The following is a 12,182-nucleotide window of genomic DNA, read 5'->3' on the forward strand; positions in this document are numbered from 1 at the left end:
ATTTTCCTTTCCCACTTCAATTCCATTCCCACCCCAAGCCACCATCAGTTTTATTATTTATTCATTCATTTACTCATTAGTTCATTCATTCAAAAATACTTGTTAAGCATTTCCTGTGTCAGGCCAGCCCTGAGATATAAGACAGAGCCTTGGAGATCAGACATGCTATCTCTATCACCTTTCCTCACCTCCTGTAAACTGACATCTAAACTTCTTTTAAGAAAGGGAAGCCTTAAATATACGACAGGATACCATCAAACTCCTAGAAGAAAACATAGGCAAAACACTCTCTGACATCAACATCATGAATATTTTCTCAGGTCAGTCTCCCAAAGCAATAGAAATTAGAGCAAACATAAACCCATGGGACCTCATCAAACTGAAAAGCTTTTGCACAGCAAAGGAAACCAAAAAGAAAACAAAAAGACAACTTACAGAATGGGAGAAAATAGTTTCAAATGATGCAACTGACAAGGGCTTCATCTCTAGAATATATAAACAACTTATACAACCCAACAGCAAAAAAGCCAATCACCCAACGGAAAAATGGGCAAAAGACCTGAATAGACATTTCTCCAAAGAAGATATACAGATGGTCAACAAACACATGAAAAAATGCTCAACATCGCTGATTATAAGAGAAATGCAAATCAAAACTACCATGAGATACCACCTCACACCAGTCAGAATGGCCATCATTAATAAATCCACAAATAACAAGCATTGGAGGGGCTGTGGAGAAAAGGGAACCCTCCTGCACTGCTGGTGGGAATGTAAACTGGTACAGCCACTATGGAGAACAGTTTGGAGATACCTTAGATCGGGAGCTTGGAATTATCAGACACAACTTAGAATAGATTTACAAGGAGATCCTGCTGAATAGCATTGAGAACTTTGTCTAGATACTCATGCTGCAACAGAACAAAGGGTGGGGAAAAAAATGTAATTGTAATGTATACATGTAAGGATAACTTGATCCCCTTGCTGTACAGTGGGAAAATAAAAATAAATAAATAAATAAAAATTTAAAAAATTAATTAAAAAAAAGAAAAAAAAGAATAATTAATGAGTATAAGTAATTCAATAAAATACATATTGTAAACTCTTTAAAATTATAGGTTTTATTTTCAGTGTAATTAAGCTTTAAGTGTATTTCACCATGATTAATAAATTCTCATATTTTCTCATATAAAAAAAAAGAAATCTATACATAGAACTTCCATATGACCCTGCAAGCCCATTCTTGGGCATATATCCAGACAAAACTCTACTTAAAAGAGACACATGCCCCCGCATGTTCATTGCAGCACTATTCACAATAGCCAAGACATGGAAACAACCCAAATGTCCATCAACAGATGATTGGATTCGGAAGATGTGGTATATATACACAATGGAATACTACTCAGCCATAAAAAAGAATGACATCATGCCATTTGCAGCAACATGGATGGAACTAGAGAATCTCATACTGAGTGAAATGAGCCAGAAAGACAAATACCATATGATATCACTTATAACTGGAATCTAATATCCAGCACAAATGAACATCTCCTCAGAAAAGAAAATCATGGACTTGGAGAAGAGACTTGTGGCTTCCTGATGGGAGGGGGAGGGAGAGGGAGGGATGGGGAGCTTGGGCTTATCAGACACAATTTAGAATAGATTTACAAGGAGATCCTGCTGAATAGCATTGAGAACTTTGTCTAGATACTCATGTTGCAACAGAGCAAAGGGTGGGGGAAAAATGTAATTGTAATGTATACATGTAAGGATAACTTGATCCCCTTGCTGTACAGTGGGAAAAATAAAATAAAAAAAAAGAAAGGGAAGCCCAATATTTTTCTGCAGTTGGAGCCAAAGCATTTAAAATGAATAATCTCGACTAAAGAAACACACAGAATGAAGAAATCTGTACAACAATCTGTAATGGACAAGAAGAAGACTGGTGATCAAACCCTTCCCAGGTTTGCTAAGGGATGAGGTTGAAGAGAACAGGAGATGTTAGACCCTGCAAGTAGGTCAAGGGGACCTAGGACAGAAGATATTTTTCAGAGATTTTCACATGCTGATCTAGATGAGGGTCTGGTCCAGGACAAAATGAAGCTGCGTAAAGAGTAATTTTGTCATAAGGCTACAAATGTTTTGTTTTCATGATTTATGGACATGTTTTTGTTTTTCAGACTGCCTGTTTTCATAGTAAAGAGCTTTATTTCTGGAGCACAAATTAATGGAGGTATCACTGTTTTTAAAAGAACAAGAAGGAAAGTCACCCTTATCCTGGATGCCATGGTCTGCCTTCTCCGCTTCTAACCAGGGCTGGCAAGTCTTGCTGGGAAGTCCTTCCATTCTATAATCATGGATTCTGACCACAGCTGGGCCTTCCATGCTCTGGATAAAACTCATACTTGTCCACAGTCAATACTTCCCCATTCTTCTCAGCAGCTATTTCAAACTTCTCCCTTTCTCTTTAAACTCTCTGCTCTAATTTCTCCTCCTTGCTCTCAGCATATTAGCCTCTTTTCTCTTTTAAGGGAAAACCAGACAAGTCCACGGGCTCCTCTATCCGCAAACCTCTCCATATTGGCTTCCACCCTCTTTTCTCAGTTGCTGGCCTCTCCATCCGAGGACCTCAGCTATTTCATCTGGTCCCTTCCACTTCGTTACTTTTGGCCTCACCTCCAGTATCTTCATCTTCTCAAGGCTTTGCTCCAACCCTTTGTCTTAAGAAAATAAACATGCCCAGATTTCTCCCATCTTTACATACAAAGGCTTTCCCTGTTACTCCCTCTATCTGGCTCCTTCTCTCATTTCTTTGATAAATTAACACCTTGAAAGAATCATTTACCTCACTGCTTTCACTTCCTGAAATCATTTCCAACTCCTTGCATCTTCTTGCATCCATCCTAACGCAGACACAGATACTGTTCTCCTTTCCCTTCTTCAAATCTTGCCTTATTCAAAACGTCTATAGCTGTGTTGCTCAAAGGTAGTCCCTAGACCAATCAAAAAAAAAAAAAAGAAAAGAAAGAAAAAAGAAGAAATAAAGCATCACCTGGGAACTTGTTAAAGACTTAAATTTGGGGGCCCCACCTAAGACTTGCCAAGTTAGAAACTCTGGGGTGGGGTTCAGCAATCTGGGTTTTAGCAAGCTCTCTAGGTGACTCTGATAGGCACTCTGAGTTTGAGTTCAGTACTGCTAACCTCTCCTCTTTCTTTTCAAAATTCTTTCCTTATTTGGTTTTTGTGAACTTGACATTGCTGGTTCTGCTTTTACATTTTAAGCTATTTCTTTTTAGTCTCTCCTTCTCCTGTGCATCCATACATATGGTTATTCCCGGTGCTCTATTCTCACACTATCTGTTCTGCCCATATGATGTCATCTATTTCCAACACTTCAGTTACAACCTGTATTCATCAGGACTCTGGGTTATAAATGGCAGAAAATGCAATTCCTCTTAAGGAAATCTGAAGAAAATTCAACAGAAGATAGAATTTATTGGCTCAATGTAACATGCGTGTCTTGATCCAGGCTCTTAAATAACATCATCAGGATTTGGCCTCATTCTTTTTGTCTCTCAGCTCTGCTTCCATCTGAGTTGGTTTTGTTTCCAGACCAGGTTCCTCCATGAGGCCCTTTGGAGCTCCAAAAAATCATGTTCATAGTTCTAGGGCCTCGGTGGTTTAGTGTCCATTCTGAATCAATCACTGTCACCAATAAAGTAGAATATGATGATTTTCCTTAAGCTTTTAGTCATATGACCACTCTTAAAGGTAAAAGTCAAGTCAATCTTATCAAGATTGATACTGATTTATTTAACATACATTGAGCACCTACTATGTGCCAAGTGCTGTTCTTAGTTCTGGGAATGCAACAGTGAGCAACATAGCTAAAGTCCTTAGACTCACAGAGTTTATATTCCAGGGGGAGATATAAGCAATAAACAAAGATAAGCATAGGAAGATAAAATCATGGAGAGTGATGAGGCTGCCTAGGCAGGACAGGGGTAACTTCTCAGGGAATATCAGGATGTTGTTAACAGAAGGATTAATGAATCCTAGGTGGGCAAAAACAAGAGATACAATCCCCAGGTCTACACTTTTACTGTTACATCCAATTGCCTATTGACCCTATCACTTAACTGGAAAATTGAAATGTCCCAAACTGAAATTAGCATAGTCCCCATTTTTAACTTCCTGTTCAGTTTTATTTGAATTGATTTGAATTGGTTTCTTCTCTCTTTCTTTCTTTCTTCCTTTCCTTCTTCCTTTCTTTCTTGTCTTTCTAGGGCCATGTCCCGCAGCATATGGAAGTTCCCAGGCTAGGGGTCAAATTAGAGCTGTAGCCATCAGCCTACACCACAGCCACAGCAACGTGGGATCAGAGCTGCATCTGCGACCTACACCACAGCTCACGGCAATGCTAGACCCTTAACCCACTGACCAAGACCAGGGATTGAACCTGTGTCCTCATGGATACAGGTCAGGTTCATTACCTCTGAGCCACAACAGGAACTCCTGAATTGATTTCTTTAAAGAAATAATTTTTTTAACTAACAGGGTTCAAGTCAATGTCTTCTCTCCACCCTTTCATATTGGAGATAATTAATAGCAAAGGGTAGTAGGATAGAAGCCACAAAAATAGGAGTAGAGAGAAGCTACAAAGACCGTTTTGAGAAGTTTGAGGTAGGAAGCTTGTAGAAAGACAGAGTAGAAAGAAATGACTTTCTTAAGAAGCCTCCTCCAACCCCCCCATGAAGCACTATGAGTAAAATTCTTAAATTTCTTTTTCGTATAGATATAGAATATTAATTTAGCCATTCTTAAAATTAAACGTTTAAATTTTAAATGGCTTCATTTGCCCATTGTCTCTAGCTTTCACCTGATGGTTCAGGATATGAGCAAAGCTCAGTTTCACTCACCAAGTCATGCTAATTTTGCCTCCTAAATGTTTCTGGAAAGTATCTCTGAACTACATGCTGGTGACCACTTCCTTAGTCCACAGGCCATCATTTTTTTCAAAATCTCTCATTCAAATTCTACCAAGTCTTGCTGCTTATAGTCTTATCCCTTCCCCAACATTATCCACTTTATTTCTGGAAATGTCATGGATTTCCAGGCAGTTATGAAATTTGACTTGATGTCTGGGGCCAAAGTCTAACATGTGGCTACTCACCTGATTATGTGTTTTCTTCAGGCACATTCAGCTGTCCATATGCAAAGATGAAGCTGACAGAGATTCAGAGATGGGATTTTGCTTGGTAAGTATGAGGGAAAGAAGGATGGACAAGGTATATGAACACAAGAGGATGTATTAAAGTGATGCATCATGGAACCTAAGTTGAGTAAGGAGGGAAGCAAGGATATGAGGAGATAACAGATAGGAAAACATGGTAGAATCAAAGGACTGGAGATCCCAATGGGGCAAAGAATGGTTAGAGTAACAGTTCTAAAATAAGTGAGCTGGAAAGATGGTTTGCTGGGATTGGGATACTTGGAATGAAGATTTTGCATATCATTCTTTTTTCCTTCCCTGAGAACATGTTTATCTAGCATATTCTGCAACCAATGGAAAATGAATTGAATTTGGTTTAAAGTGGAAGCACACTTCAGCACTGGGATTTTAATATGATCATATTTCATAATTTAAGTGGGACAAAACCCACAAATGGCTGCCAAATCAGACTTGAACCCTGGACCCTCCAATCAAAAGTCTAATTCTGTGGGCTGAGCTATCAAGGCCAGAAGAAATTCAGTTAACAATGACTAATGCATGAATATGGGGAGTGAGAGCCTAAACAGAATGGAAGAACAGATGATGGATTCAAGGAAATCAAGGAGTTCAGGGGCCATGTTGTCAAACAGACTGTCCATGTGGATGCTGAAATTCCCAAGAATGGTGCAAGAACAATGGTGTAAAGAAAGTCAATGATACAGACAATTAGCCTCCAACAAATAATAGGGAATTATCAGGAAGATCATGGAAAGTGAGAGAGAAGGTAGCATGTTCTGAAATTTTGTGCTTCCAAGGAGCTGGAAGTGGAGTCGTTTAGAGAAGAGAGAGCAAAAATAATAAAACAGCCATAGAAACACCCATGCGTCACCTCCAGACCCTGTTGTACAGGAACTATGAGAAGGAAAAAGAAAACAGTCCCAAGAGAAGGCTTGGAAAAATCACTATCCTGGAGAAGCAGATGAGTTTCTGTTAGAGCAAAAAGGGGAAGCAAAAAAAAGATGAGGAAATGGGGGATTTTGTTGATGACATGTCATGAGTTTCAGAGGTTACAGCAGAAGAGTTTGCACAAGGGATATAATTGAGTTAGACACATTAAGGGATGTGCAGAGCAGTGTAGCGAGTCCCCATGATGACATGTGACCTCGAATGTAAAGAGGGAGCAAGAGCATAAAAGAAGTTAGTTCACGTGGTCTTTTAGAAGTAGGTTAGTAATGAGTTCTGGCTGTAGCCTCCTTTCTGAGACTAGACTCCAAAGTAGTTTTCAGTGATAACATGGGAAGTGTTGGAAAGCAATATGGTCTTGCTAAAAAAGTATGAGAACCCCCATTAGCCTTATTGTGACTAGCCAAATCAGTTTGAAACAGGTCACCTTGACCTGGACCCAACTTTTCTACAAAGGAGAGGTCATCAGACAACTCTGTATCCAGATAACACAAAATAGATTCCAAATTGGAGAATTTTACAGGCCAGTAGTTTATATTAAATATATACAAACACCCTCCTGCTAATAACATCTACTCAATAGCATGTTTTGTGTGCTCAATCCATGAGGTAGGTATTGATATCTCAATTTTATAGGAAAGGCATTTCCCAGAGAATGAACAATTTACTCCAGGTCACACATGCAGTCAGTGATTACTGTTGGGACTTCCATCTGAGTTTGTCTCAACCTGGGATTGTAGATAGAAAAGCTCAGGAAGAATGAGTTACTTGACCAAGGCCACAGAACTATTTAATGATACTCCTGGGATTTGAACCCAGGTCTTGTCTCAGCTTCTGTAACACTTATTTTGGGGGACAGTCATTTACTCTTCTAAACATGATGTTTTTTTTTAATCCCCCCACCTAGACCCTCTTGAAGCTTGGTCTATCCATCAAAAAAAATTGTTTCTAAACTTCCTTTCTTTTAGTGGTGCCTCTCTTTTCTGAGACACACGAATTTGGAAGAAATACTTCTCCCAGGCAGGTGCCCAGGTGTCCAAGAAGCCATTCTATTTACCACGTGCCTTTTCTACAACGTGAACATATGTAGCAAAAAATGCACAGTTCTTACGCCCTGTCCTCTTGCCCAGTTGAGATGACTGTACCTCGCTATTCTGTACACTGTCCCTTATCAGATCTCTCTTTCTCCATTTCAGTGAGATATCCAATGACTCAGAAAGATGGATCTGAATTGGCTTCTAGGTCTTTCCAATTCTAAAGTTCCATGGGTCTGTCAATTCTGTACTACTGATTCTTGTCTTGAAACATGGTACATTAAGCACTGGTAGCAGATAATGTGCTTTTGCTGCCCTTCCCCCAGTCCCCTAACCGCCCCCCAAAATGCATTATAATTATTTTAAATGTTGCATCTGCGTTTTTGTAGTTTCTGCCGTGATGTGAAGTAACAAGGTTAGAGCCTGAGGAGGGAAGATGGTCATGGTTTTCTGGTCTTGCCATCCAGAGTTCCAAGCACCCCACCATAAGATGAAAAGCTGACACTGATTGAACTTGCCTTTGAGGCTGAGGACAGACATGTACTTATCGAGAGGATCATGACTTTCATCTCGATGTCTACAGATCAACTGTCCTAGAAACCGTCTTGGCAATTTACCAGCTGAGCTTCATCCATTACAGTTTCTGATTTTCCATGATTTTTCTCAAATAGCTATCCACATATATCTCACATAATTTTGGTACAGTCCTACAAGATAGATTAAATTATTTCCGGCAAATATACTAAAAAATTATCATAGTTATAATTCAGTTTTATAAATAGTGGTATCTAATTCACCAATGATTTGCATTCTCAATATTTATCAACTCCAAGAAATCTGATCTGCATGAAGAAACTGAGGCTTGAGGAACATAAATCCACTTGCTAGACTATTGGCTAAGAAGTCTCACTATGTTACATAAGTCCTTACTTTTATCCCTTTTTTTTTTAACTGTACCTGCTTTTAAGAGGTGCTTTCTCTTTTTCCTCAAGAAAATACTTTTTTTATCCAGCTGGAGTCAGACCTTCAGGAATCCTTAGCACTAATAAACTGTGATTTCCCCTGCTCTCCATAACAATAATTTTTTAAAAGTTAAGCGGGGAAAAGTTCAACAAAATAATGCTTGTGGTAAAAGGAAGGAGAAAAATGAGGTGGCAGCTAGATGGGGAAGTGGAACAAGATGAAAGAAGGGCCAGCACATTTATGTGTTGATGAGGAGGATGAAGGAGAGAGCTGAGAATATAGGAGAGAGGGGGAGAATTTCTGCAGTGAAGTCTTTGAACAGGAAAGAGCGGATGTAACCGGTAGCTGGCCTCAACCAGGAGCATGGACTGTTATGGCTACTAGTACGAAAGAAAACATTATGTGTGGTGATAAAAAAAAAAATGGGTGAGTAGGTGAGCATTATGGGAAGAATAATGCTTGCAGAATGTCTCTTACGATGGCTTATCTCTTTGGTGAAATGGGAAGTAAGGTCTTCAACGAAGAGTGAGAATGGTGGTAGAGAACTGAGGAAAGAAGAGAAGATCTGAAACAGCCATGGATTAGAGGACATGGGTGAACAGATAGGGAGATGGAGTATGATTGCCAGACAAGGTCTGCTCTCTGCCCACCATAGAGGGACACGCGTAACACATAATTTAAAAACTGATTATGTGCTGGACACTTCATGGTTATGTCATCTTTGATTTCTTTGTGTTTAGCATCTCTTAAACAAGATAGCAAGCTCCTCAAGGCTGTAGATCATGTCTTGTACTTATTTGCGTCCTTATAGTGACTACCTAGGGGGCTGGGGACATAGTAGAGCCCCCATGAATGCTCACTGCATTCACTTAGAACCACATCTGTTATCTGTGTAGAACCAGAAACTGACATGGTATGGTGGAGCTTAGAAGCCTGATGCCAACACAGAAAGACACTGTAGTTCAGGATGGTTGGTTTTGAGCTCCTCAACCTTTTCAACTTGGAGATTTTTTGCTTGGGGGCCCATAGGCTAGGAGAGCACCAACTGAGTTACAAATATCCACACCGGAGAGTCATCTGCTCCATGCAGACTTCAGACCACAGAGGTCGCTTTGGAAGCCTTACTTGTGTTTATTATAACGTTGCCAGGAAGGCATGATGAAACTTTATCTGTCCCCAGGCAAATAGAGTAAAATCTTTATCTGGAGCATTTAGATGAGTTAACTGAGATTTATTCTTAATCCATTTGCTTGCTCATTTTTCAGGAACATTTGGATATTTGTTTCCTACCTCTGTGCTTTCAATTTATAGAAACTACAATTTCAAATGAGGAGAACATTTGATTCAGCTTATAATACTGAGCTTATTCTGCCAGCTAAGAGGTTTGAAGCAACTTGAGATCTTAGTTTTTATTATTGCTTCTTTAAATCATGATTACTATAACAGGTAATTTTTACATGCTCAATTTTTTTTTTAAAGAATGACCTCTAGATTCTTATATTTCTCATCTTATTTCAACATTAAATTAACTACCATCTCTCAACCTGCATTAAAAAAAATTACTTTGGGCTCATGTTGTTTAGTTAAAGCCCACATAGTGCCCATAATACACTTACTCTTTGTATTTCTAGGATGCCTCTTTTCAAAATGGGTCAAGACATCAATCAATTAATGCAGGTACTAGGTAGAAGAACACAGGGAGAAGAAACAGTGGTTGTATTTCTAGTTCTTAGCATGTTGCCTCTTATGCTCAACAACTATTGTATGAATAAGGAATAAATATATGATTAAAAGTCTACATACATACATAAGTATAACAAGAGGCAAAGGCATGAACAAAGCGGTATGGGAATTGACAGATATGAATCACCACTTCTAGGTGGTGTAGGGGTGAGGTACAAGAGATGGCTGGAGAATTAAGGCGGGGACAGGTGGAAATGTGGAAATTTTCAACCCAAAGAGCTGGGGTTGAGGTGAGGGCAAAGATACTTCATCAGGAACTAAAGGGTCAAATGGGGCAAAGCATGTCTGGCGGGTAGTAAGTAGCCCCAACTGGGCCACGGGGAAGATGAAGTTACATGATGAGGTACATGTGTTTGCAAAGATTCGTTCAAGCTGGATTGTAAAGGGCTTGGGAATTGTACTGACTCCATAATAACTTCAACCAAAAAGCTGGTGAGATTCAATACATTGCCCTCCAGGATAAAGAACCCTGTGAAGCAGATATCCACTGTCTAAAAGTCTAAATCCTTTTTAAGAGGACTCAGTAGAGGTTGCTTAGAACTAATTCTTTTTGGAGGAGATTTTGAAATTTAAGCAAACTCCACAAATACAAGCATCTTTTTCTGATCGTGCAGGACACTGAACGGTCTGCTTTTACAAAGGTCAGTTACTCTGTGATACATTTGAGCTGATCTACATCTGCATTCACTTTCCGTGCACCTAGACCTTTCCAGCGAAGGCTGTTTGACAGCAGAAATGAGCATGGCGCTGTGAGGCTAAATGAGGAAAGATCTCATGTGAAAAGGTTCTATAGAATTGCTTTGGCTTGCTCTTTCTTTTCTTTTTCTCTTTCTTACTCCCCACTCTTTTTCACATGTTTGTTTTTGTTTTGCACACATACACTTACTTAACTGGAACTATGGGATTTAGCATTATAATTCCAAATATATCGGATTTCAAGTATGTCTCTGTCTCAATTACTAAAATCAGACTTCCTGGGCAAGGAGAAAGCCTCCACTTTGCTCCCAGCGAATGATTGGAACATAATGAACATCTGGAATGTATAGTCGGCTTCTTTACATGATTACTGATAGACCCAATCACGTTGTGTTCTTCCAGGACTATAAAAACGTGTTAACATGGTTACATCACACACTTCAGCTGGTTTGTATAAGGCATGATTTTGCCACATGCTATTTATTTAAGAAAGTAAATAATAGTCCCATTCAAAATGATGCTGTAGCTCAAGGCAGCCATGTCAATCCAGCCCTGGCATTTCCTGCCCATTTTCTGGACTTAACCAAATTGCTTGACACTGAGCTGTGTAAACTTATTCTCCAGGCAGCATAGTTTAGGAGTTCCAAGAAATGATTTTTTTTCTCTAGTTTGGGGTGACCCCAGCTTCAGTGTGGGTAGCTAGACTGCCCCGCCTGACAAGTTGTATCTTTCTGTCACATGTTTCAGAAATGGTTTCCCTTCACGAAGAAAATCCCTCTTGTGTAGGATAATATAGCCCGGGGTTTGGCATGCTTGGGACATGGTTGCCGCCGAAATTTTTCAAAAGGACTCGGTAAAGATCCTGTGGAATTGTTATTTTTTAAACTGTAAAAATGCAGATATATCACCACTGGTGCTAAATGCTGACGACTGCTATTGTCTGGTTATTCCTGACGGCACTTAGTGTCTGTTCTTGGTTCTTCTCTCCCACTGAAAACATGCCTTTCATTCCCCAGGAGTTTGGGGGTTTATGTTTTGTCTGTTTTGTGTTTGGGTCTTGAGACTTGGTTGGTTTGGATCACAAGAGTCCTTTGCCCCACTGAGGCTGTCCATGGGGGCAACACCTGGCAAACTGTCTGTGTTTGAAAACATTTGCTTTATCTGCAAAATCCACAAAAGTCAGTGGGTCGGAAAAGTCCGGATATTGGAAGAGTTGACCAAGATAGTCCCTTGGGAGAAACAGATGTCCTCATTTAGCAGCCCCAGCCTCTCTCCAAACTTTGCAAATGCTACAATTGCCTCTGGATGTCTCTCCAAAGCAGTGGAGTGAGTTGAACAAACTCAGAGCCTTGCAGAGAAGCTAGCCGGTCCAGGGTGTGGGATTGCTACCTTGATGGGAACCCAAGCTGGGAAGGAGCCTGCCAGTGGGATTGGCAGTGCTCTAGCCCCAGAAAGATCCAAATTTGAAGTCACCATTTTCCTTGTGAAGAATCAGCAATGTAAAGCCAGAAAGCAGTTGATTAAAAGGAACTAGTTCAGCTAGTATTCATTAGCCAGGGAAAGAAGGG

General features: G+C 39.8%; 1 protein-coding gene across 5 annotated transcripts in view; it reads right to left on the reverse strand.

Moving 5' to 3' along the window:
• Positions 1-12,182, reverse strand: part of LOC110260784 (uncharacterized) — a 566,816-nt gene that overhangs the window by 301,291 nt on the left and 253,343 nt on the right. For 2 of the 5 annotated variants that reach the window (XR_014804188.1, XR_014804190.1), the window contains exon 4: positions 2,849-2,996. The exons of the other annotated variants lie outside the window; for them this stretch is intronic. The gene's annotated coding sequence lies outside the window, so the exon portion shown is untranslated. The remainder of the gene's footprint in view (positions 1-2,848; positions 2,997-12,182) is intronic. 5 annotated transcript variants of the gene reach the window in all.

Source organism: Sus scrofa, chromosome 5, assembly GCF_054392235.1.
Source record: "Sus scrofa isolate SSC_HxYL_T2T_F1_AM1 chromosome 5, Sscrofa_HxYL_maternal_Yorkshire_Landrace_v2.0, whole genome shotgun sequence".
NCBI lineage: Eukaryota > Metazoa > Chordata > Mammalia > Artiodactyla > Suidae > Sus > Sus scrofa.